Source organism: Saimiri boliviensis, chromosome 1 (assembly GCF_048565385.1).
Source record: "Saimiri boliviensis isolate mSaiBol1 chromosome 1, mSaiBol1.pri, whole genome shotgun sequence".
Taxonomy (NCBI): Eukaryota; Metazoa; Chordata; class Mammalia; order Primates; family Cebidae; genus Saimiri; species Saimiri boliviensis.
The window spans coordinates 241,079,469-241,102,341 of NC_133449.1; the positions used below are offsets into that span (position 1 = coordinate 241,079,469).

The 22,873-nt window shown below is 44.0% G+C and overlaps 1 long non-coding RNA gene across 2 annotated transcripts; it reads left to right on the forward strand.

The window, feature by feature from the left end:
• Positions 1-1,754: 1,754 nt before the first annotated feature.
• Positions 1,755-22,396, forward strand: LOC104651020 (uncharacterized). 2 transcript variants are annotated; one of them, XR_005579824.2, is made up of 4 exons: positions 1,755-1,888; positions 2,891-3,087; positions 16,733-16,935; positions 21,619-22,396. It is a non-coding gene; the product is annotated as an uncharacterized LOC104651020 (long non-coding RNA). The 2 variants fall into 2 exon arrangements; XR_005579823.2 differs by lacking the exon at positions 21,619-22,396 and adding an exon at positions 21,287-21,604.
• The last annotated feature ends 477 nt before the right edge of the window (positions 22,397-22,873 follow it).

Here is a 22,873-nt window from a genome sequence, read left to right on the forward strand (position 1 = left end):
ATCTTAATCAAATGAAAGCTGTTTTCTGTAATTGTCCTAAAAGCCTATTTGTTTTCTGGAAAAACAGCTTTTTGAATCAGAAGTGGCTAGGCTAAACAGTGTTCTCAGAATATTAATGTGAAACGTAAGCTATTAAAATGTCATGATTAACCTTTTTAAAACCTAATTAAATTAATAATATGTGGAACACTTTTACAGAAAGGTAAGGCTCTTTTACAAAGAACCTGTTCCAAGTCTCAGAGCTAACACCTCATGAAGCATGGTGGGAAAGAGGTTTTGCAGGCAGACAAAGAGAGCCTGGCTTTGCACCTGCTGTGATTAACTTTTAGTTGTTGGTATTAGAGTTAATTATTACAGCATGCTGGAGGGCAGGGACAATTTACTTGTCTGATCATACCTAATAAGATGTATTTGCAGATGCTAGCATCTCCTGGACTTAATCAACAAACTATCAAGACAATCAATGTTGTTAGGCCCCATGTCCTTGTGATAGTTTTTTCCAAATAAAAAAGATAAAAATCCAAGGACACAATGCTAAGGATATAGGCAGGCTGCTCAGAAGGCCTCTGTTAGCTAGCATCAGGCTTATCTCCCTCCCTGCATGGCTAGATCTATTATGCAGGAGGGTTAGTGCACCCTAAGGCCTGTTTCAATTGAGAGCAAAGTTCAAGGCAGCCACACCAGATACAAGAAAATTAAGTTCCGAGAACTCTAGCACTTCTTGGTGACTGAGCTCTGGAAGGCTGCAAATGGGCCCTTTCTACTTTATCTTGTATGGGAAAACGTTGTTAATACCCAAGGCACTATACTCATTTTCTGCTACACAAGGAGTGAGTTTCTGTTTGTTTATATAATAATCTATGCTTGAATCTATGGAATACATTTTTAAAAGAAAGAAACTAGGTATGACATAAGGCAGATTGGCAAATTCCACAAAACAACATGCTTTAGTTTCAACTCTGTTCCTTTTTAGGCCCCAACATACTATGGGAGGATTGGGGTCATGTGTGGGCACACAAAATAAGGAGGGTGCTACCACCTAGAGGGATCTCATGCAGGTAATGGAGAGGTGCAGGTGACAGCAATCAGCAGTCTGGGGGCACTGAAAATAGAACTAAGACTGTCTTTGATTCATAAGTCATCCATCCTGAAAAATGAAAGAAGACCACCATTCAGCATGAACACCTAGATCTGTAACATCACTTATTCATTCACTCAACACATGTATTTGTTGAATTCCTCCTTCACACCAGGGACTGTGCTGAACATGTTCCCAATTTCACTCACTGCGAGCTGTGCAATCTTGAGCTCTAGCAGTTTGCACAAGGTCTAGCTGGGGGGGAAAAAAAACTGTTTTATGACAATGTTGGCGATCTTGGTTGACCTCCAGGCTTCCAAAAATATCAGTACCCCAGCTATGACCCATATCACTTCCATTCACATTCCGTTGGTGAGAACCAGTCATGTGGCCACACCAACTGCCAGGCAGGTTGGAAAATGTAGTCTTCATTCTATGTTCAGCTAAAATTCAGGGGTTATGTTACCATGTGAAAGAAGGGAAAAACCGATTATTAAGTGTCTCTTCTTTTGTAAGATATTTGCTTTTATAACAAAAGATATAGTGTCTTAATCACACTGATGAGTCAAGAATTTGGGGCATCTCCATAGACCAGAGATATGGAGGGATGGCCAGGAGCCAAGAGCCATGTAGTTAGATTTCTCAATGGGATCCGAGCCCACTTCAGGGCCGGGCTTCAGAGTTAAGGACAGGTATCTGGCCCCTAAAGAACTGACAAGTGATCCATGCTGGCATCACCATTCATAAAAGCTTCACAAAAGACAGTTCTCTGTCCTGTTTAGAAATATGTGGACCTTTTTAAAGTATCAGGTAAGAAAAACTTTTCTTTATCCTCTTGGGTTCAGTGATTTGGGGGTCTATGAATTAAACCAAAAAAAGACAGATTAGCAAGAAAGACAAAGTATATTTATGTATGTACTTGAGAGCTCACAAAGAAAGTGGCTCAAAGAAGCTGTGAGAACTTGAAGCTTATATCCCACCTTAACAAGGAGAAGGGGTTGGGATTTTAAGGGAAAACAAATGGTGGGAAATGACTGAAAAACATATAAAGAAACCAATGGAAAGTCAGTGAAGTGGTAAATTTTATGCGTCAACTTGACTGGGTCACAGGGTACCTAGATAATTAGTTGCATGTTATTTCTGTGTGTGTCTGAGAGGGTGTTTCCAGATGAGATTAGCATTTGAAGCAGTGGGCTCAGCAAAGTACACTGCCCTTCCCAACAGGAGTGGGCACCATGCAATCTGGTGAAGGTCTGGATCAAACAGAAAGGCAGAGGAAAGGAGAATTTACTCTCTCTCTACCTGGCTGCTGGAACTGAATATTCATCTCCTGCCCTCAGACCAGGACTTACAACATCAGCTCCTCAGGTTCTTAGGCCCTCAAATTTAGGCCAGGGCCATCAGTTCTCCTGGTGTTCAGGCCTTTGGGATGTATGGCAGAAGAATCTGATAGCCACAACTTAAGCATGCCCTAAGAGTGACCCTCTGGTCTAAGAAGAATGTATGTTCAGACTCTCAAGCTAAGGAATTCAGGAGTGGCCAATGTAAAGACTCATTCCTTATGTATGAAGGACATCTGAAGTCCCAGCCTTTCCCTTGGAATGCAGGCTGTACAAGGGATTGAGGCCCTTTGTTTAGGGTTAAATGGAGGTTGCTAGGTGAAGGTTGCTAGGTGGAGGGTGCTAAGTGAAAAATGCTAAACTGCATGTTTGTCACAAATGATAGTGGTTCTCCTGTCCAGCCCACCACCATCAGATCATCCCTGTATGTAAGTCCCGCCAATAAACCCTATGTCTTGTTCTCTGTCTCTAGGTCTCTTCCCTGGCCTCTCAGACATGGTACCATTTCTATTGGAGTCAATAGGATTCTAGAATGACGTGGTGCCTGACTAAAACCATACTACCAGCTATTCTAGGCTCTAGCTTGCAGACAGCAGATCATGGAACTTCTCAGCCTCCATAATCACATCAATCAATTCCTTATAGTACAATAAGGCTTATTTTAATAAGGTATGTTTATGCATCTGGGGGTCAACTTCTCATCTCTGGTAACAAGAGCCACCCTTTCCCCTGGCACTTCCTTAAAGTAGGATTTACGAATAGCAGAATTCTTTGGGAAGGTTCTGTTTTAGGCAGATGAGGGAGTGCAGAGAAAGACTTTTCCTGAACCTATTGATTCTCAAATGCCTTTTACTCAGAATAATCTTTATGCCATAGTGGCATATTCTGATCCCTTCCTTGAACATAACCAAATTTTATGAACTCAATTACTTTGAAAGAAAAAAGAGACCAGGCGCAGTGGCTCACGCCTGTAATCTCAGCACTTTGGGAGACCAAGGCGGGCAGATCACCTGAAGTCAGGAGTTTGAGACCAGCCTGACCAATGTAAGGAAACCCGTCTCTACTAAAAATACAAAAATTAGCCAGGCATGGTGGCATGCACCTGTAATCCCAGCTACCTGGAAGGCTGAGACAGGAGAATTGCTTGAATCTGGAAGGTGGAGGTTGCAGTGAGCTGAGATTGCACCATGGCACTCCAGCCTGGGCAGCAAGAGTGAAACTCCGTTTCAAAAAACAAATAAATAAAGGAAGGCAAAAAGGAAAGAAGAAAGAAAAAACAGATGGAAGAAAGGAAGGCACTGGCCATGATAAGACATTTTTCAGATGATGTATGAATTTTAGAAAAAAAATACATTTGCATCCCAAAACTAGGGCATTATTTTTAACCAAACAATGTATGGGAAAAGACAAGTTCAATTCCAGATTCAATTGGTAGGATTTCATATTCAGTGTGAGCCACTCTCTGCCTGTGCCATGCTTGCTCCCAACATATTTGCACAGCCTTGGATAATATACCTTGATTTTTGCTTAGTATTGTAAAAGTTCCCCGGAATTTGAGAAAGTCTTGGAAAAAACTTGGAGAAGCAAGTAAAACCAGAGAGGAAAGCCATGACACAGGAAGAGAAGGTTTTACTGCCCACAGAGCAGCTGTTTATCAACAACCACAGGAGTGGTCTGGGATCATGAAGGAATGTTTAAAGCATTTTATACCCTAATACAAGTTTTTTAGTTACATATAGGCATTTTTCTATGTTTCAGTTATATTTTCAGAAACTGGCTAAGGATTTGGGGTTGAGGTGTAGCATTTTGTAATTTTCCCCATTTCAAACAAAAGGTAATAGGCTCTGGTAAGCATTTTTGTGCAGAACATCTGATTTTAGAAGTGGATGACTGATATTAAGTGGGAGGTGTCTCTGTTTTAGAAACTAGACAGGAAATTATGTTCTCTTTACTTACGCAACATACATTCAGCAAACATTGACCAAATACTACAGTGATCCAGGCATTGTGCTAAGTGCTGAGGAGACAGCAGAGGAAAGTCTTCATCCTTGGCTAAAAGGATCTAGTCTAGTAAATGAGACAGAGTGAGGGAAGGGGGTTGTGGAAGTTGTGGAAGGGGGTGTGGCAGACACTAATCCAGCTACAGGAGCCCAGGAGAAACTGAAATTAACTTTGCAAAATCATGACAGTAAGAGAATTCTGACATAGTTGACTCCATCTTGCTTCTAACCTCCAAGCTCTCCTTGGTCATTCTTGAGCATAGGCCAACCAACTTGGGGAGAAATGTAGTTTATAATTTAACCTTAAAGCAAGGAAGATAATAGCCCTTCCCAAAACTAAACTGCCTTTGTAAAATCTGATGAAAATCCTTAATTCTGCTAAGATGTAGGCATAGTTAAAGGACAACTAGCCATTGTTCCGGAGATCACAAGACTTGTAACTTTCCCCATCACTCCTGTAGATAGCATAACTACTGTAGAACTAAGATTGGCTTTTTGGGATGTCTTTTTGGACTTCCGCATTTCTGACTACTGGCTGACTCCACCTGGACTGGCAACGTGTGACTCAATGGGTTCTGCGATACCCTGCCGACACCCACCCATAGGGGGACTCAGTGCATAAGGACCATTTTCCATACTTCTATGATTTCATTCCCAACCAATCAACATGGCCCATTCCCTAGCCCCTTGCCCACCAAACTATCCTTGAAAACTTCTACCCTCAGAGCCTTCTGGGAAATTAATTTAAGTAATAACTCTGTCCTCCCACATGGTTGGCCTGATGTCAACTAAACTCTTTCTTTACTGCTACACCATGGTTTCAGTGAACTGATTTTGTCTATCAGCAGGTTGGAAGAACCCATAGGGCAATTACAAGATCAATAAAAGTTACCAGGGGAGAGTGGGGGAATAAGTACACCAGGCAGAGGGAGCAGCCTGTGCAAAAGCCCGGAGACAGAGAGCAAGGCAGCTGAATCTGGCATCACCAAGCCCCAGCGGATGTGCAGGGCAGATCCTCCCACCTACAACATCCCCATCAGACCCCAAGAAAAAGGCTGAAATATCCAGTTCTCTCCATAGCCTCTACCTATACACCCCTGACACTCATCTTCTTCATAGGCTACTTCAGGAAGAAAACTATGAATGAATTCTAAAATGTGGTTTCCTCATCTATAAAATGGGATAATAAAGTTTTATCCCCTAGAGTTATTGTAGATATTGAACGGGTTGATATACATAGAGCGCTTTTTACAGATGCCTAGCACATTTTCAGTGTTGTATTTTAGCTATTATTGTTAGCTAGAGGCCCTGACAATGTGACGCAGTGAGGCCAGAGGTCCCTGAGGTCTAGCTGGGGATGTCGGGTCCCAGGTTTTCTGCCCACTTCCCTCCTCTTCCAAATCAGGCAAATGCACACTTTTTTGGACCACACATTGGTGAGTAAACCTGCATCCTACATGGATTTAACTTAAGCAAATTCAAGTAAAGCCCAGCTAGCTGGATGAGACTGGGAGAAGAATAACTTAGCGACTGCCGGTCCTACTCCATTCTCTGAGAGCAGGTCCCCCACGTGAGCCTAGAGGAGAGTGAGGACAGGCATTCCCCTCCAACCACACTGCTTTCCCTACCTTTCCCTGGTCTAAGCAGCTTGATGGATACTTTGTTAAAGGATTTTCAAGCCTAATTGTGACTACCTGCAATTTTCACCGCACAAGCTGACTTTAAAACCTAACTCTTGCTAAAAAGAAGACACTCCAGCATCTCTGTCCCTTTAGCGCCAAGTACATTCTAATCAAATTAGAAATCTTGAAGGCTTTCTGAGAGCTGATCTTTACTTTGAACAGTTTAAATCACCTCTAAGCTTAGCCTGAGGAGTAGGATTAAAGCTTCCCTGATGTGGAAAGAAACAAAAGAAGGAACTGTGATTTACTACCTAAGCCACCGCCCCTTAGCTTCCTCCACCACACTCTCCAGGTAAAATCTGCTTCCTTTCTGCCTACTACTGTAGGCTAAAAAGAGATCACCAGTCCTGAGACTCTAGTCACATGGATGCTACAGCGGGGCAGGCACCGAGCTCCGCGGCTTGAAAAATAGATGCTCACAGCTCTCAAGCCCACAAGTCCACCAGCCCGCCGCCTCTCTTGAAGCTCAGGCAGATACGTTTGCCCCGCTGGGTTTAATTTCAAAATCCAGTGCAATCACTGAAAAACTAGAGTGATTTGCTCTTTCAGCTATGCACAATTTTCATCAGCAGTCTCCAGTGGCTACAATTTCAGGCAGGCTATTACCACCTTTTCCTTGTCCTCTCTATATGGACACATATTCTGGAGAAATGGTTTTTCTAATGGCCTGCGGAGGTCTGCCTGTGTTTTGAGGCTTTGTCTGAGCACCAAGTCCAGCAGATAGAATTCTCTTTCCTGAGTCAAACATTTAAAAAGAGCTGTGATCTCAGATTTCAGCTTGCTTCAGTCTTCCTTCTTACTCCTGAAATCTGATTAGCCCTTTTATCTCTCTACCACAATTACATATTGAAAGATAAACATGAAGATGTACGAGTCTGCAGGGACATGTGTAAGTGATTGTCTGCAAGTGGTAAATACAGGGTGAGGCAGTGCCTTGTGGGAGAAAAGACAAAAAAAGAGGTAGGGGGAATGTTCTTTATAAAATGTTCTTGTCTTTATTTTTAGCTTGATGCTCAAGTCTCATTTTCTAACACACGCGGACAAAGAATACACTCATGCACATGCAAACACACTCACACATGCACATGCGCACACACACAGAGAATGTAGCATTTTAGAGACCCTTGGTCTTTTATTCTTTTCAGCAAATGAACAATTAGCCTAAATAGTCAAATAAACATCAGAAGGTCAGCGGTTTTCCCCCTTTCCTCTGCTGTTAAAAAATACAGCAACAGAGATGGGCAAAATAGCATGAAACCTGAACCAGCTCACACAGAAGGACTCAAGAGAATAGCATCTTCCAAGTGGAAGTTTCTGTTAGCTGCAGTGTTCTCAGAATTGCATCTCTTAAATTTTGATTCCAAAAGGGAAATTCCCTATGGTTCAGCAGGCACATACAATCAATTTTCCACATTATTTATGTAAAAACCTGTCCTGTTGCATATTCTGGACACAAAAGTGACAATTTCAAAATGAGACTTGCCAACACACTCTCTTGTCCCAAACAGCAAGAATCAGCAGAACATTCCTATCAGTCCTCTCTATTCTTTGTCAGAAGCCAGTGGAAAAGCAATTCGGGAAAGTGAGATCTCAAGCTGCACAAAGTACTAACCGAATCACACCCAAAGGAAAACGAGAGAAGAGTTTGAACTGGAGAGTCTCAAATTAGTGGGCACACTCAGAGGCTCAGGGGAATTTTAGCTAAGCAAGGCACCAATAATTTCGAGAGAGTTTGATCTAATGAAGGGTCCAAGCTGCAGAGAGCTATAGACAATCTTCCAAGGCCAAGGCTCTGGGCCACGTGACCTGTCCACAGCAGAGTGGGTGAGTCAAGCACTGTGAAGTGTACAGAAGTGTGTACAGAAGTCAGAAGGTCCCTGACTTGTGCTGCTTTGACGTACAATTTTTCAACTTTACCATGGTACAAAAGCAATACATGTTCAGTAGAAACTGTACTTTGAGTACTCATAAAATCATTCTGCTTTTCACTTTCAGGAGATACTCAATAAACTACATGATATATTCAATACTTTATTATAAAATTAGCTTTGTGTTAGATGATTTTGCCCAACTGTAGGCTAATGCAAGTGTTCTCAGCATGTGTAAGATAGGCAAGGCTAAGCTATGATATTCGGTAGGTTAGGTGTGTTGAATGCACTTCGACTTACAATATTTTCAGCTCATGAAGGGCTTATGAGGATGTAACCCCATCATAAGCTGATATGGTTTGGCTGTGTCCCCATCCGAATCTCATCTTGAATTCCCACATGTGGGAGGGACCCAGTGGGAGATGGTTCAATCATGGGGGTGGTTTCCCCATTACTGTTCTCATGGTACTGAGGGAGTCTCACAAGATCTGATGGTTTGATAGGGTAAACCCATTTTGCTTGGCTCTCATTCTCTCTCTTTGCCTGTTGCCATCCATGTAAGGTATGGCTTGTTCCTCCTTGCCTTCCACCATGATTTTGAGGCTTCCTTAGCCTTGTGGAACTGTAAGTCCAATTAAACCCCTTTCCTTTGTAAATTGCCCAGTCTCAGGTATGTCTTTATCAGCAGCATGAAAAAGGACTAATGCATATAAGCCAAGAAGCACCTGCACATATGTGTCTTGCTTTAGAAAGCAGCAAGACAATTAAACTTTATTTTACATGAACCTACAATGCTGGTGAAACCTGCTCTTCCAATATTCTGTAGGCTCCTGGAATGGGTTCTGATTAGGCATAAAACAAGGCATCAGCCATACACAATGATTTTACCTAGAATACTGTTCATTTTCCTGTTCCTCCCACCCTGCAAAAGTAGGGAATAGATTCATTGGCATCATTCAAAAACGGTTTCCTTGCTTGTGTGCTCACTTGCTCTTTCTTCTTTTTTTTGGAGAGATGATAGCCATTGTGCTTACCTTCTGTTTAGGAGGGGCTTTTGGAAAGCTGAGGGGGTCAGGGTGAAGCCTGGGGGAAAAGGAGCAAAAAGCTGGCTGATGGAGACCTGCTCTGGCTGAGTCTTTGGGAATAGAGGGTAAAGCAAATTGTGTAGAGCCCGATCAGTCCAGCTCCCCAGGGCAGAAGAGATGAGGTTTAGGCAGAGTACCCACCCAGGACAACGCAGTTGGCTGGAATGACGTCAGTGCATACGAGAGACAGGAAGATGTGCAAATCAAGCCCAAGCAAGGGAACCCCTACCATCAGTGGAGCTCCATAATCCAGGAAGCTCCTAATATACTGCAGCTATCTTTATTTTAGGATGCTCAGAAAGAGACAGGATGGTATCACATCCAGGTGAGCAGAGTGCTACCTGGGAGTCAAGATCCCTAAATCTCTCAAGTTTCACCTCTGACTGCTTCTCTTATCACAAGAAAGTACTGAGAGCCTGCTATGTGTGAGGCCCTGCAGATGACACAGAAATTAACAAGACCCACTTGTACCCTCAAAGACCATGTAGGGAATGGAAAGAGTATGGGTTTTTGAAGCCATCCTGATCATGGTTCTGTCATTTACAAATTGTGTGGCCTTAGCCTAATCACTTTGTGTCTCTGACCATATGTTTTTTTATTTGTAAAATGTTGGTGAAAATACCACTGAACATTTCTGAAAGGATTAGAGAATATTACTCACTGTGGAGAACCTCAGACTTGCTAGTTGCTAAGAGTGAAGCAAGGGGGTAATACTGAACAAACAGTGAGTTGGCAACCAGAGCAAAGCAGGCTTAATGCTCATGGGCCAAGGAAAGAGTAAAAAGGGAATGCATCAGAGAGAAGATGACTGAAAATACTTTCCCAAAACTCTACCCCTGGTCCACCTTTAAGGTGGAAATATGGACAGGCAATGATCCCACCCAGGGCCATATAATCCAGGTCGTTGCACTAAGCCTTACACTTAGAAGGGTTTGTGATTAATTTAATAATCTGCCATCATCATCTTGAAAGTCTATCATTTTTGGAAAAGGGACTGAGCATTTCCATTTTAACTGGGCCCTGCAAATTATGGAGACAGTCCTGTTCCCACTTACTGAGATTGATGGGGCTTTGTTGGTGAGCTACCTCCCCTGAGGCAGCCCACCTCCTTCTCCGAGGTTCCCGAGCTGTCAGACCCAGATGCTTCTCTAATATCTCTGTCTGTGGACACACTCAGTGTGCTAGGCTCTCCTTCTCAACTTCCAGACTTTCTAATGCACACGATCCACCCAGCGTCTCTGCAGGGACCTAAGTGAGAGGTTAAAACTACACCAGCTCATCACTCTCAATACACAGGAACATTTCCCTCCAGGAAAATCATTTCCAGGATTCAAGAAGTCTATCTGGCAAAAACCATTCATCAGCCCAACATATCTCTCATTCAACAAACATTTATTGAGCACCTAGTATATACATAGAAAAACGCCACCTGGAACTGACGGGTGCTTGACTAAAGCAAACAAAGCTAAAGGAGCAAAGTCCTCCAGGACGTAAATGAGATAAATCTTTAGGCAATTTGACCTGGGAAACTTGCCTGGAAGACAGCAAATTCTGGGAGCAGGGATGAGAAAGTGGAGGTAGGGTTGTGTTCCCTCTGGCTCCAGCAGCTGGTACAAGGCAGCTGAATGAGATGCTGCAAACCCTGGCATATTCCCTTGCCTGTTATTAATAAGTTCCTAGCTGACTGTGAGTTTCATTACTACTGACTATTCTGCATCCACGGGCACCATCCTTGGGGATGTCAGCACCATCCCAGTGATACGCAGGGGTTGGTGGGCTATCTGCCACATTTGGCCTGGACTCAGTTTCCCTAAGGGAGAGGGTTTGGGGTGATCCAAGAACCCTGGGTGTTTGCAGGCACAGAAGCAGCAAGGACTGCAGAGAAGCCAGACAGTGGGTAGAGGACAGAGCAACAAGACGCCAACTGCTGCTGACTAACCTCTCTCCTCTTCCTCAGCTTCCTCGCTCCATGAGCAGCTAGACCTGAAGTACAGAAAGTCCCAGAAGTTGATCTATAGGGTGTGCCAAGAAAAGATTCCCCATTCTTCAAAACCAGTGAACTGTAAGCCATAAGTAGTGAAAGTAAAAATAGCTACATCCATCTCAGGAGAAAGGGAGACCTGAAACAGTGAGGGAAGGGCCCAATCTTTCCCAGTAAACTCCAAGCCAGAAATTCTTGGCATTTTAAAGAATCCATGCCCCTTTGTCATAAAGAGGAAAATATCCTACTCTCTTTTGGAGTTGTATAAATTTTCAGCAAATTAATTATATTAACTTTAATTAAACAAAAGGCATAATGGTGATCTAAGCATATGCTTTTTGGACTAAGCTTGCCATTTCTTCCTACCTCCCCAGTTTTTCTATCCTACTGACTGAGATTCTAACATCTCCTTTAATATATCCTGTAATGGGGATATTCCCTTTTGCCCCTTTATATTAGTCCATTCTCATGCTGCTATAAAGAAATATCTGAGACTTGGTAATTTATAAAGAAAACAGGTTTAATTGGCTCAGAGTTCTGTATGACTAGGGAGGCCTCAGGAAACATATATCATGGTGGAAGGCACCTCTTCATAAGGCAGCAGGAGAGAGAATAAGTGCCCGGTGAAGAGGGAAGCCCCTTGTACAACCATCAGATCTCATGAGAACTCCCTATGATAAGAACAACAGCATGAGGGTAACCGCCCTCATGATTCAATCACCACCTCCCACTGGTCCCTCCCATGACCCATGGGGATTATGGGAACTACAATTCAATATTATATTTGGGTGGGGACACAGCCAAACCATATCATTCCACCTCGGCCCCTCCCAAATCTTATGTTCTCACATTTCAAAACATAATTATGACCTTACAACCTTTCCCCAAAGTCTTAACTCATTCCAGCATTAAACTAAAAGTCCAAGTCCAAAGTCTCCTCTGAGACACAGCAAGTAGTCCCTTCCACCTATGAGCCTGTAAAATCAAAAGCAAGTAAGTTACTTCCTAGATATAAGTTAGATACCTCCTAGAGGAGATACAGGCATTGGATAAATACACCCATTCCAAAGGGGAGTAATTAGCCAAAATGCAGGGGCTACAACCCCCATGCAAGTCCAAAATCCAATGAGGCAGTAATTAAAACTCCGAAATAATCTCCTTTGACTCCATGTCTCACATCCAGGTCATTCAGATGCTCCCAGGTGGAGGGCTACCACATGGTGGGCTCCACCTGGTGGGCTCCCACGGCCTTGGGCAGCTTCATCCCTATGGCTTTGCGGGGTACACTCTCCTCCTGGCTGCCTTCACAGGCTGGCATTGAGTGTCTGCAGCTTTTCCAGGAGCATGGTGCAAGCAGTTGGTGGATCTACCATTCTGGGATCTGGAGGACACTGGCCCTCTTCTCACAGCTCCACTAGCCAGTGCCCCAGTGGGGACTCTGTGTGGGGACTCAACCCCATTTTCCTTCCACACTGCCATAGCAGAGGGTCTCCATAAGGGCTCTGCCCCTGCAGCAAAAGTCTGCCTAGACACCCAGGCATTTTCATAAATCCTCTGAAATCAGGTGGAGGCTCCCAAAACTCAATTCTTGACTTCCGTACACCCATAGGCTCAACACCACATGGAAGCTGCCATGGCTTGGGGCTTGAACCCTCTGAAGCCATGGCCCAAGCTGTACCTTGGCCTGTTTTAGCCATGGCTAGAGCAGCTGGAACACAGGGCACCTAGGCTGCACACAGCAGTGGGGGCCTGGGTCCAGAAACCATTTTTATCTCCTAGGCCTCTGGGCCTGTGATGGGATGGGCTGCTGTGAAAGTCTCTGACACCTCCTGGAAACATTTTCCGCATTGTCTTAATGATTACTATTCAGCTTTTTGTTACTTATGCAAATTTCTGCAGCAGGCTTGAATTTCTCCCCAGAAAATGGGTTTTTCCTTTCTATTGCATCATTAGGCTGCAAAGTTTTCAAACTTTCATGCTCTGTCACTCTCAAATGCTTTGCTGCTTAAAAAATTCTTCACCAGATACCCTAAATCATCTCTCTCCAGTTCAAAGTTTCACAAATCTCTAGGGCAAGGACAAAATGCTGCCAGGCTCTTTGCTAAGGCAAATCAAGAGTCACCTTTGCTCCAGTTTCCAACAAGTTCCTCATCTCCATCTGAGACTACCTCAGCCTGGACTCCATTGTCCATATCACTATCAGCATTTTAGTAAAGTCATTCAACAAGTCTCTAGAAACTTACAAGCTCTCCCACATCTTCCTGTCTTTTTCCAAGCCCTCCAAACTGCTCCGACCTCTGCCTGTCACCCAGTTCCAAAGTCATTTCCACATTTTTAGGTTTCCTTATAGCAGTGCATCACTCCCTCAGTACCAATTTACTGTATTAGACCATTCTCAAACTGCTATGAAGAAATACCTGAGACTGGGTAATTTACAAAGAAAACAGGTTTAATTGACTCACAGTTCCACAGGGCTGAGGAAGCCTCAGGAAAGTTACAATCATGGTGGAAGGCACTTCTTCACAGGGCAACAGGAGAGAGATTGAGTACCCAGGGAAGGGGGAAGACCCGCCCACCCCGCGTTTTTTTTTTTTTTTTTTTTTTTGAGATGGAGTTTCGCTCTTGTTACCCAGGCTGGAGTGCAATTGCGCGATCTCGGCTCACCACAACCTCCGCCTCCTGGGTTCAGGCAATTCTCCTGCCTCAGCCTCCTGAGTAGCTGGGATTACAGGCACGCACCACCACGCCCAGCTAATTTTTTTTTTTTTTTTTTTTTTTTTTTTTTTAGTAGAGACGGGGTTTCACTATGTTGACCAGGATGGTCTCAATCTCTTGACCTCGTGATCCACCCGCCTTGGCCTCCCAAAGTGCTGGGATTACAGGCTTGAGCCACCGTGCCTGGCCCAAGGGGGAAGCCCCTTATAAAACCATCACATCTTGTGAGAACTAACTCACTTTCACAAGAACAGGAGCATGGGAATAACTGCCCCCATGATTCAATTATCTCCCACTGGGTCCCTCCCATGACATGTGGGGATTATGGGAACTACAATTCAGGATGAGATTTCAGTGGGGACACAGCCAAACCTTATCACCCCTCATTGAAATGTTTCATTATAAACTTACTTTAGATTGTGACTTTCTTGAGGCTCTGCCTTAATCTTCTTGACTCTTCTTAAGCCTTCTTTGAATCTCTGACTACTTACAGAAGGCGCTCAGGAAGAGAAGAGAGATTCCTCAGCAGGAACCCACATCTCACAGGTCCTATTTCCCTGCCTAGTTCATGGCTTATGAAAAAGTCAGTGCTCAGTGCATGCTGATAAATGATTCATGTGAGGAAGGATGGATAGATGGATGTTTGGATGGCTGGATAGATGGACGGATGAATATCAGGAATGCTAGATGCTTATCTACTCTTCTTTAGGACCAAAATTAATTCTATGCTGTGGCATTGGGCCACAGTGGGGCCATGATCTGTGGGAAAATGAGAGGAGCGGACTATTTTAAGGAGTAGACAGATCCTTGAATAGCACAGGCAAGTCTTTTCCAATCTAGTTCCCCTACACTTCTTGGGGAAAGCCAGCTTCCCGGGCCAGACAATCCCCACCTTGGCAAAGAACTCCCATCTTTGGGCAACCATAAATGGTCACTAGGCACAGGGCAGGCCAGACTGCCAAAAAATCATTCAGGAAGGCTCAGAAAACTCCTAACTGCCACACGCAGGAAAAGCTCAGTGCTATGATCCTCTTGGCTTTCAGAGAGAAGAAAGAGGCCAGGCCATAGCTCATGCTGACAAATCAGAAGACATCCAAAGGAGCCCAGAGAAGTCTAGAGATGTGTTCTATGATCAACAAGGGAATGAACTGAGGAGATTTAGCCTGAAAAAGAAAACAGTGGGGGAAGAGTAAGGTGGGGGCTGAATAGCTCTCTTTGGAATGACAGCATGTTGAAAGTCAATATCACTGTTCAGCTCTAGAGAGCAGAACTATGGCCAAGGGGAGGCATATTTAATTTCATGCAAGGAAGCAGCCTCTAACAATTAACATCAGCTATAGTGGGTTGTTAAAGCTTATCACTGTTAAGAGGTTTGTTAGTTTCCTGTCAATGCAAGAATTGAAACAGAAGCTACAGGATCATCTGATTGAGCTGTTGCGTGAGGGATTCCTGTGGTGGGAGGAAGGTGGGGCTGGATGATTCAAGGTCTTTTCCATGATTCATTTGTTTTGGGGAGGCACCCATGACATTCTCACCTCACCCACGCCTACTAAGACTCTGAAATCAAGCTTTAATTCAAGGGTTTGACTACCAACTCAATTCCCCACATACATTGACTTTATGGATCTTTAAACTCCTAAGTTTATTAATGGAAAATTCTGATATCTTCCCCAGGGATGTGTAGATCCATATGGGAGCCAGCCCCTTTCTTCTTTAAAGGGACACACTTACCAAGGGATGGTAGAAACCTTCAGTTACAAAGTCCTCCTCAAACTCTGTCTCTGAGTTTTTCTGTTTTTCTCTCCTTTCTCCACACCCACACCCAGAGTGATTCCCAGCAAGTGCTTTGGAAAGGTTAATCTTGGGTCTCCATACTCTATAACACCATCATTGTAGGACAATCAAGTATACTTTCAGCTCAGCCCTGGAAAACAACTCACATAGTGTCCCTGCTTATTGAATTAGTGAACCTGTCCAAGATCTGACTCTTTCGTAGAAGTAGTCCACAGCCCTTTAATCAGTAACACCAGGAAGTGTGCTGAGGAAAACCCATATCCTTCTATCACCAACCAGGCATCATTCTCATCTTCTCTCCACCTTCATTGTGCTATGCTCTGACCAGGACACAGACCCAGTGCCCCCTGCTACCACCACCCAACCAAGTATTGTGCCAATGAACCCCTCGTCTTCTCCTCAGGAGTCTTAGTGCTGGTTTAACAAAATACCTGGAACTGGGATTACTTATAAAGAACAAATTTATTTCTCATAGTTCTAGAGACTGGGAAGTTCCAGATCAAAGTGCCAGCTGGTGAGGGCCCTGTCTCTCTGCTTCCAAGATGGTGCCTTGTTGCTGTGTCCTCCTGAGGGGAAGAATGCTGAATCCTCCCATGTGGAAGGCAGAACAGTAAGAGAGCCAAACACTGCTGCATGAGGCTCTTTTATAATGGCCTTAATCCCATTTATGAAGGAGAAGCCCTGCTGGCCTAATCACTTCTTCAAGGCCTCATCTCTTAATTCTATCACATTGGCTATTAAGTTTTAATACCTGAATTTTGGAGGAGACACATTCAAATTATAGCATCTGGTATGTAAGGAACTTGGCAATAACCTAAATTTTTAAAATTAATCTTTATACACCCACTCTTCCTACACTAGATAGAGTAGTACCTGCAAATTAGGTGCCGGGAACTGTCCAGAGGGTCCCAAAGTCTACTTTCAAGGTAAACCCCGAAACTGACTCTGGGTCACCAACATCATCAAAGTTTGGGGTGAGCACCAAACCTGGCAAGTGCACTATCAGGAGTCACAGTGATGTGAGTTCCCATGCTGCATGACTCTGAGCACAGACCTGGCAGGAGCAGAAGTGACACTTCAACCCCATTTCTTCATCCATCAATGCGGAGGTTGATCTTGATGATTTCTGGGACTTCACCACATCTAAAATGGCACAATTCTACGATTAAAAGAGGCATTTTCTCTTCAGCCCCTTCTGTTTCAGGTGAAGAAATCCAAGTCCTGATTGGTCAACTGACTTGGCCAAGCTCACACTGGTCTTTAGAGCCTGGCCTTCTGTCTCCCAGTACGATCTCCATTGAACCATACCTCTCCTGAACCCTGGAAGCTGGATAGCCCTGGAATTTAGGAAAATGAACTGAAGAAGACACACAGCACACAATAAAAGGAGCCGTGAGTCAACTCCATGGGTCTCTTTGGCATAAGGCAGGCAGGCCCCTTAGTACAAAGTCCATACATAGATGCCAATCTTACACCTTCCTATCTTCTCCCACCATAGACCCCATTCAGAGCTCAAAGCAAGGCCCAAGGCAGAGGGAGCTCCCTAGGGGGTCTCTGCTTGGGACCGTTCAGATCTGGGGACAAAAATAGCAGAAAGCCACTTACTTCTGAATTCAATGTTGCTATGATCCCCAGCTACCTCTGTGTGTTTAGAAGGAACACTGTGAGCTGACTTAGAGCCCTACTGGGGGTGCAGCAAGCACTTTCTAAGTATTCCCTGAGCAACCCTCAGAGAACCCTTTGGGAATAATTATTATCTCACAATGATGACTAAACTCATTCAGCCACAGGAGTGTTGAGTGCCTTGTTATGCTAACAAGGGGAAGTCAGTAGAAGAGAAAGTAGTCAGATCGTGAGTTCCACACCAAGAACTGCATGTTCAGTAGGTTCGTTTAATATAGTTTCCTAAGTGAAAGTCACTGATGGCTACTTGGCAATAGTCATATGATAAAGTTCTGGCAAAGGCTGTTAACACTTTTTTTTTTTTTTTTTTGAGACAGGGTCTCCTGTCACCCAGGCTGGAGTGCAGTGGTATGATCATGGCTCACTGCAGCCTTGACCTCCCAGGCCCAGCCTCCTGAGTAGCTGGGACTACAGGCACATGCCACCACGCTCAGCTAATTTTTTTGTATTTTTTGTTGAAATGGGGTTTCACCATGTTGCCCGGACTGGTAACCTTTAAGGACAAAACAGGAGACACTGGGGGGTTAGAAAAATTACTCTGGAGGAGTTATGTTATAAGAGATTGAATTTGGGAGAAGAGCCCTTTTTTGCAGGGTTGTTTGTGCCATTAACTTTGATGATCTAATGCATCTTCAGTTTTTCCATGATCCAAGCCAAGACTGAAAATAATACAATCATGTGCAACTAACATTTTTTAGATACAAATACCTTGGAACACAGTCTGCCTATTGCTCTAAATGACTTTCACATTGTCTATGTGAAGAGCACCATGTGAGACTTCCGAATACCTGCCTAGATGTTGACAAGTACCAAGTCAGGCTGATAGAAGTGACTGAACAGTTCACATTCCAGGAACTCAGCACTCTGAAATGTCTGCATGGTTCAGAAAGCCAGGAACTTTGTGTGTGTACAATATAAGCACACTGATAAGAATCACACCACAGTGTTCACCCCTGCAACACTTCCAAAGCCCATTGCCAGGGGTAACCAAAGGAAGTGTTGAGATCTGATTGGCTGAGACACCCTTAGCTTATGTGAGTTATGTAGTAAGCTACATGGAAACGCAGCTATTCCAATACTATCACCAGTTTCCCTCTAAGCTTGGTCTATTTTGGAAACAGAAGTGAGATAATGAACAAAAAAGAACCAAGGAATATCGGAGTAGGAAGGGACCCCAGAGATAATCAGCCCAGCCTCCTACTTCACTTCACAGAGAAGTAAACTGAGTTGCTATCTTAGGTCACATATTCGCTAAAAGCAGACCTGAGACAGGGATTCAGGTGCCCATGATTTATTGAGGGAGTGCTCTTCAGGAAAAGCATCTGAGGGAGTAAGACAAGCAGTTTAAAGAAGAGGAAAGTGCTGGTTAAGGATGTGACCTCAAGAAACTTTAGTCCAGGCCTGAAGGGCTCTGGCTGTAGGCTTTTCCCCAAAAAGTGGGGAGCTGCTATCAGCAGTGGATGGTTCTCAGAGAAAGGAACAGCTGTGAGCTGTTAGCACTCAGTGCTGCAACAGCTGAGAGATGGGTCCACGGGCCCATGATGAGGATCGTGGTGGGGTCACAGTGTCTACTACAGCCCCAGAGAAATGCCTCATGCAAGGCACTACAGGCAACTACAGCCCAGTTTTCTGGTGCTCATTCACTACTTCTTCTACTGCACAAAGCTGCCTCTTCAGAGTTTTTTATTTTGTTTTGTTTTTTGAGTGTGTGTTTTCTCTTTTTTTCAGAATTTCAGAATCTGATTTCATTAATTTTATTTCCCTGAGGATTGGATGACTTGGTGAACTGTGATAAAGTATAAAGATCTGAGGCCATTTTTGAATGCATCTGAAATAGCTAGATCCTTTGCATTATTTCTCAGTTTAAACTTTATAGCAAAAAAAAAGTATGGTAAATACTAGACATGCCATGATGCTGCTTCACCCTAAGACCTTCCTAGAAACTGTGTCACATCCACAGCACCTTCTGTAAATGGACAACCTGTAGCCAGACTGATTAGACTACAAGTAGGCACCTGTCCCACAAACAAGCAATTTGTAGGTGAATTCTCTTCCTCTTTCATTTTGTTTATATGTTTTGAACTTCATGCAAAATAATAAATAAATAGAAGATGTAAGCTGGGCAAATAAAATTTCTCAGAAATATCAGAGAGTGAGGCAATAATTAAGGGAAGCTGAAAGGTAAACCTATAACCTATAGCGAGAGAAAGGGATAAAGAGGGAGAGAGAGGAGACATGGTGGCTAAGATGGGCCATGTGGAAGCTGACATTCTAAGGAAGCATGCACTGAGTAATGAAGACTTTTGGTAGAGAAAAAAACACTGGGTGGAGGATGAGGAGTCTGTCACCAGAAAATGGAGGAGAAACACAGACAGGGCCTCTGAGTCTATTAATGGCAGAGTTCAATGAAGATCCATGAACTCTTCCTAAAGAAGTGGCATTTTGATAAGCCAGATCAAGGGTTTAGAAACCTAATGAAGGTATTTGTCTACCAGAGCAGGACAGATATAAAGGTGGGAACACAGCTGCAGGCAGGAGGAGGAGACTTGGCCAGTCAGAAGGTCATGTCCAGAGAAGCTAGGGGCTGATGAAAGGAAAGGAACCCAGGAATTACAGCCAGGGTAACCAGTTGGCAGACCAGCCAGGTGGCAGAGCTCTCCCCAGGGGTATGGGAATAGACTGTGCGGTGATGTGGCACAGGCTTAGGGAAGCAAAGGCAGGAGCCATGACATGGGCACAATGCCAGTCCCAGGGAGACTTGGCAGGAGCACAGTCCAGGCCAGGTAAGAGGGGGACCAATGACAGGGGGGATGGAGGAAGGAAGAAGGGACCTGGTGGAAACACCAAGTCCCAGGAGGCAGAGCAGCAGGACAGTTTCATGAAAATCTCTTCTAGGTTAGAGTTTCTTTTCTCCGTTCTCAAGCTTGGCAGGCACTGGAAGACAAGATGGAGTCTGACTCTCTAGGGATTAACGGCAGCTCCTCTTGTTATCTAAGCCTATGTTTGCTGAATATGCAAACATTCCACGAGTATGGATCTTAAAAAACTATCAAAAAGAGCAAAGCTCCTATAGGAAAAATGTGCTATTAATCTTAAAAGTTCTTTTCATTTTTTTATGGCTGTTCTCCAATAAAACATGACATTGTGGTTTTGTTTATTTTAGAATACTATAGTTTTGATAAAGCCCCAAATCCTTACATCAAATATATTCTTCAATGTCAAAAGAGCATGCAAAGATACGGTTCCTAATGAAAGATTTATCTTTTATCTGACAGTGATGATTTAGCTAGTGCTGATCTCTTCATCCTCTTTTCAGTTAAAAAAAAAAAAAAGAAGTTGAACAAAATTACCTTTCTTGGAATAACAGCCCCTTTAAAAACCTGACTGCTTTGTCATTACCTCTGTAATCTCCCTTGGAGATCATGGGCTATTCATTTTCTCCCTGACTCCAATTTGCCTTTTGATATTTTTCTTTGGTCTGTTCAAACAGTCCCCCAATTGCCCAGCTCATCAGAGCGAGGCCTTGGTGCGAGCAGGAGCGTGTCATCCAGCGCTCCGCCAGCTCTGGGCCCCTCCGTGCACTGTGAAGGAGCTTTGAAAATGGTCTAAGCTCTACTCGTTAAAGTTTCTCTAGCTCTTATCCCCATGACATCTTTTATCTACATATCATGTCAGAGGCTGCAGCTTCATGGTTCTTAAAAAAAAAAAAAAAAAAAAAAAAAAAGCTAGCTATCAAGCCTGCCTTTAAAAAAAGGAAAATAAGAGAAAAAGAATGGGTGGAAAGATGAGAGAATTACATGTGAATACTCAGGGCACCATGTACAGCTGGGAAGAGGGTTTCCTGCATGAGCGGGGCTGAAATTCAGCCAGTGTAGGTCTGTGTGTGCCTGGACAGGTGCCTCCTCCCACTTACACCCAGGGGCCATTTGTTAGCAGCTACCCGGGGTTCGTTTCCAGATGTCGAGTTGGGCCAGTGATGGATAGATACAGTGTCGCTGCTTTTTCTGGTGTTTTGAGCTATTCCTGTTGTCTCTGGTTATTTTTCTTTTCATCCCATCAGTGTGATTTCATCCCTAATGGCTCCTGTGGAAAGTTCGGCAGCCCGTGGCACCACAATGGTTCAGAGGATGCATTGCACAAATGAGAAATCTTACACACCTCTCCCGCTTCTCCTCTTACACTGCCCCTTGGAAATAAATTTCTCTCCGTGTTTAATCAGTGGTGCACTCACTTTGTCCTTACTAGATTTTGAATGCACAACCACATCCCACCTCATTAGTGACAAGAAAGCTGAGCCGTCAAGCATGGCTTACACTCCAGGAGCGGGGTCTGTATTACAGCAGGGTCCAGGATCCTCACACCAGCTGAGTTGGCTTTTTCTTTTCTTTTAAGCTTTATTGATCTCAGGAAGAACTGAAGGTCTGTTGAAAAAGTGTGGGAATCAGCTCAACATACTAATTTATGTATTATTTATGCACTTAAAGAAGCCTAGACTCCTGGCAAGAAAGAAAAATGTGTGCACTGGAACTGCCATCGTATTCAACCCCAGCATCCAGAGCATTTCACGCAGGCACTGTGAAACCTCATGGGGGAGAATGGGATACGGCAAGCAAGGTGGAATTGGAAATCAGCCTGGGTTTGAGCACCACCTCCATCATGAGACCAGGGGCAAACGACTGCACCTCTCTAGGCTTCAATTTTCTCATCTCCAAAATAGAGAGAAATGCCTGTTTGCAGGGTTATTATGAGAATTAAATGAGAAACGCAGTGCATGAATTTCGAAGTCATTACAAATGCCTGTTGTCAGTATCCTGTGTGAGGAGGGGCGCATGTGAAGCTTCTGGGTTTCTTGTCACAGAAGCCTTTCCTGACCGAAGACCCCAGTGGGAAGTGGCAACTCTACAGCACCGAAGAATTCTCCTATCTTTACCAATAGGACACAGAGCAAAGACCTGCTCCATTAATTCAGGCCACAGCTAGCATGCATCTCTCTCTCTCTCTCTCTCTCTCTCTCTCTCTGTCTTTCTCTCACCACCAACCAAAAAAATAAATAAATAAAATGGTCTCTCAGTCACCCACATACCATAAAGCAATAAGTCCACTATTTTCCAAATAACCACAGCCCAATAGTAATGGCCAGCCTGCCTTCCACATTCAGCAAGGAGAGCGCTGGTCTCTGAACAATCCACTCCTGCCTGGTTCCTTGCTGTCACCAACATGGCTGTTGAACTCTGCCCATAGGCTGAGATGTTCCCTCCACCCTGCGCCGGCCCTATATGTTTGGTCCTGTGAGGGAGGATGGTCAACTTTAGTGCCCAGCTCAGTGAGTGCTGTGTACGCCTCTCCCCAGCATGGGCTCTAGGACAGCAGTTCCGAGCTCATCCGTCCTCCCTCCCTCCTCAGTCATCCTGCAGGATTCCAGGGATTGTCTGTCAGAATTGACTTGCACAGCAAGAACTCTCTGACTCTTTCAATTCCCTATAATCTGCATTCCTGTGTCTCCAACCCCTAGAAAGCAGGCAGATTTTTCTTTTCAGCCTTTGAAATCCAGTGGTTCTCCTCCTGTTCAATATCCTGCTTCTAGCTATTTGAAACAGTCATCCTACACTAGAACTCACTCCTCCCACCTAGCCATAATTTTGTGTCC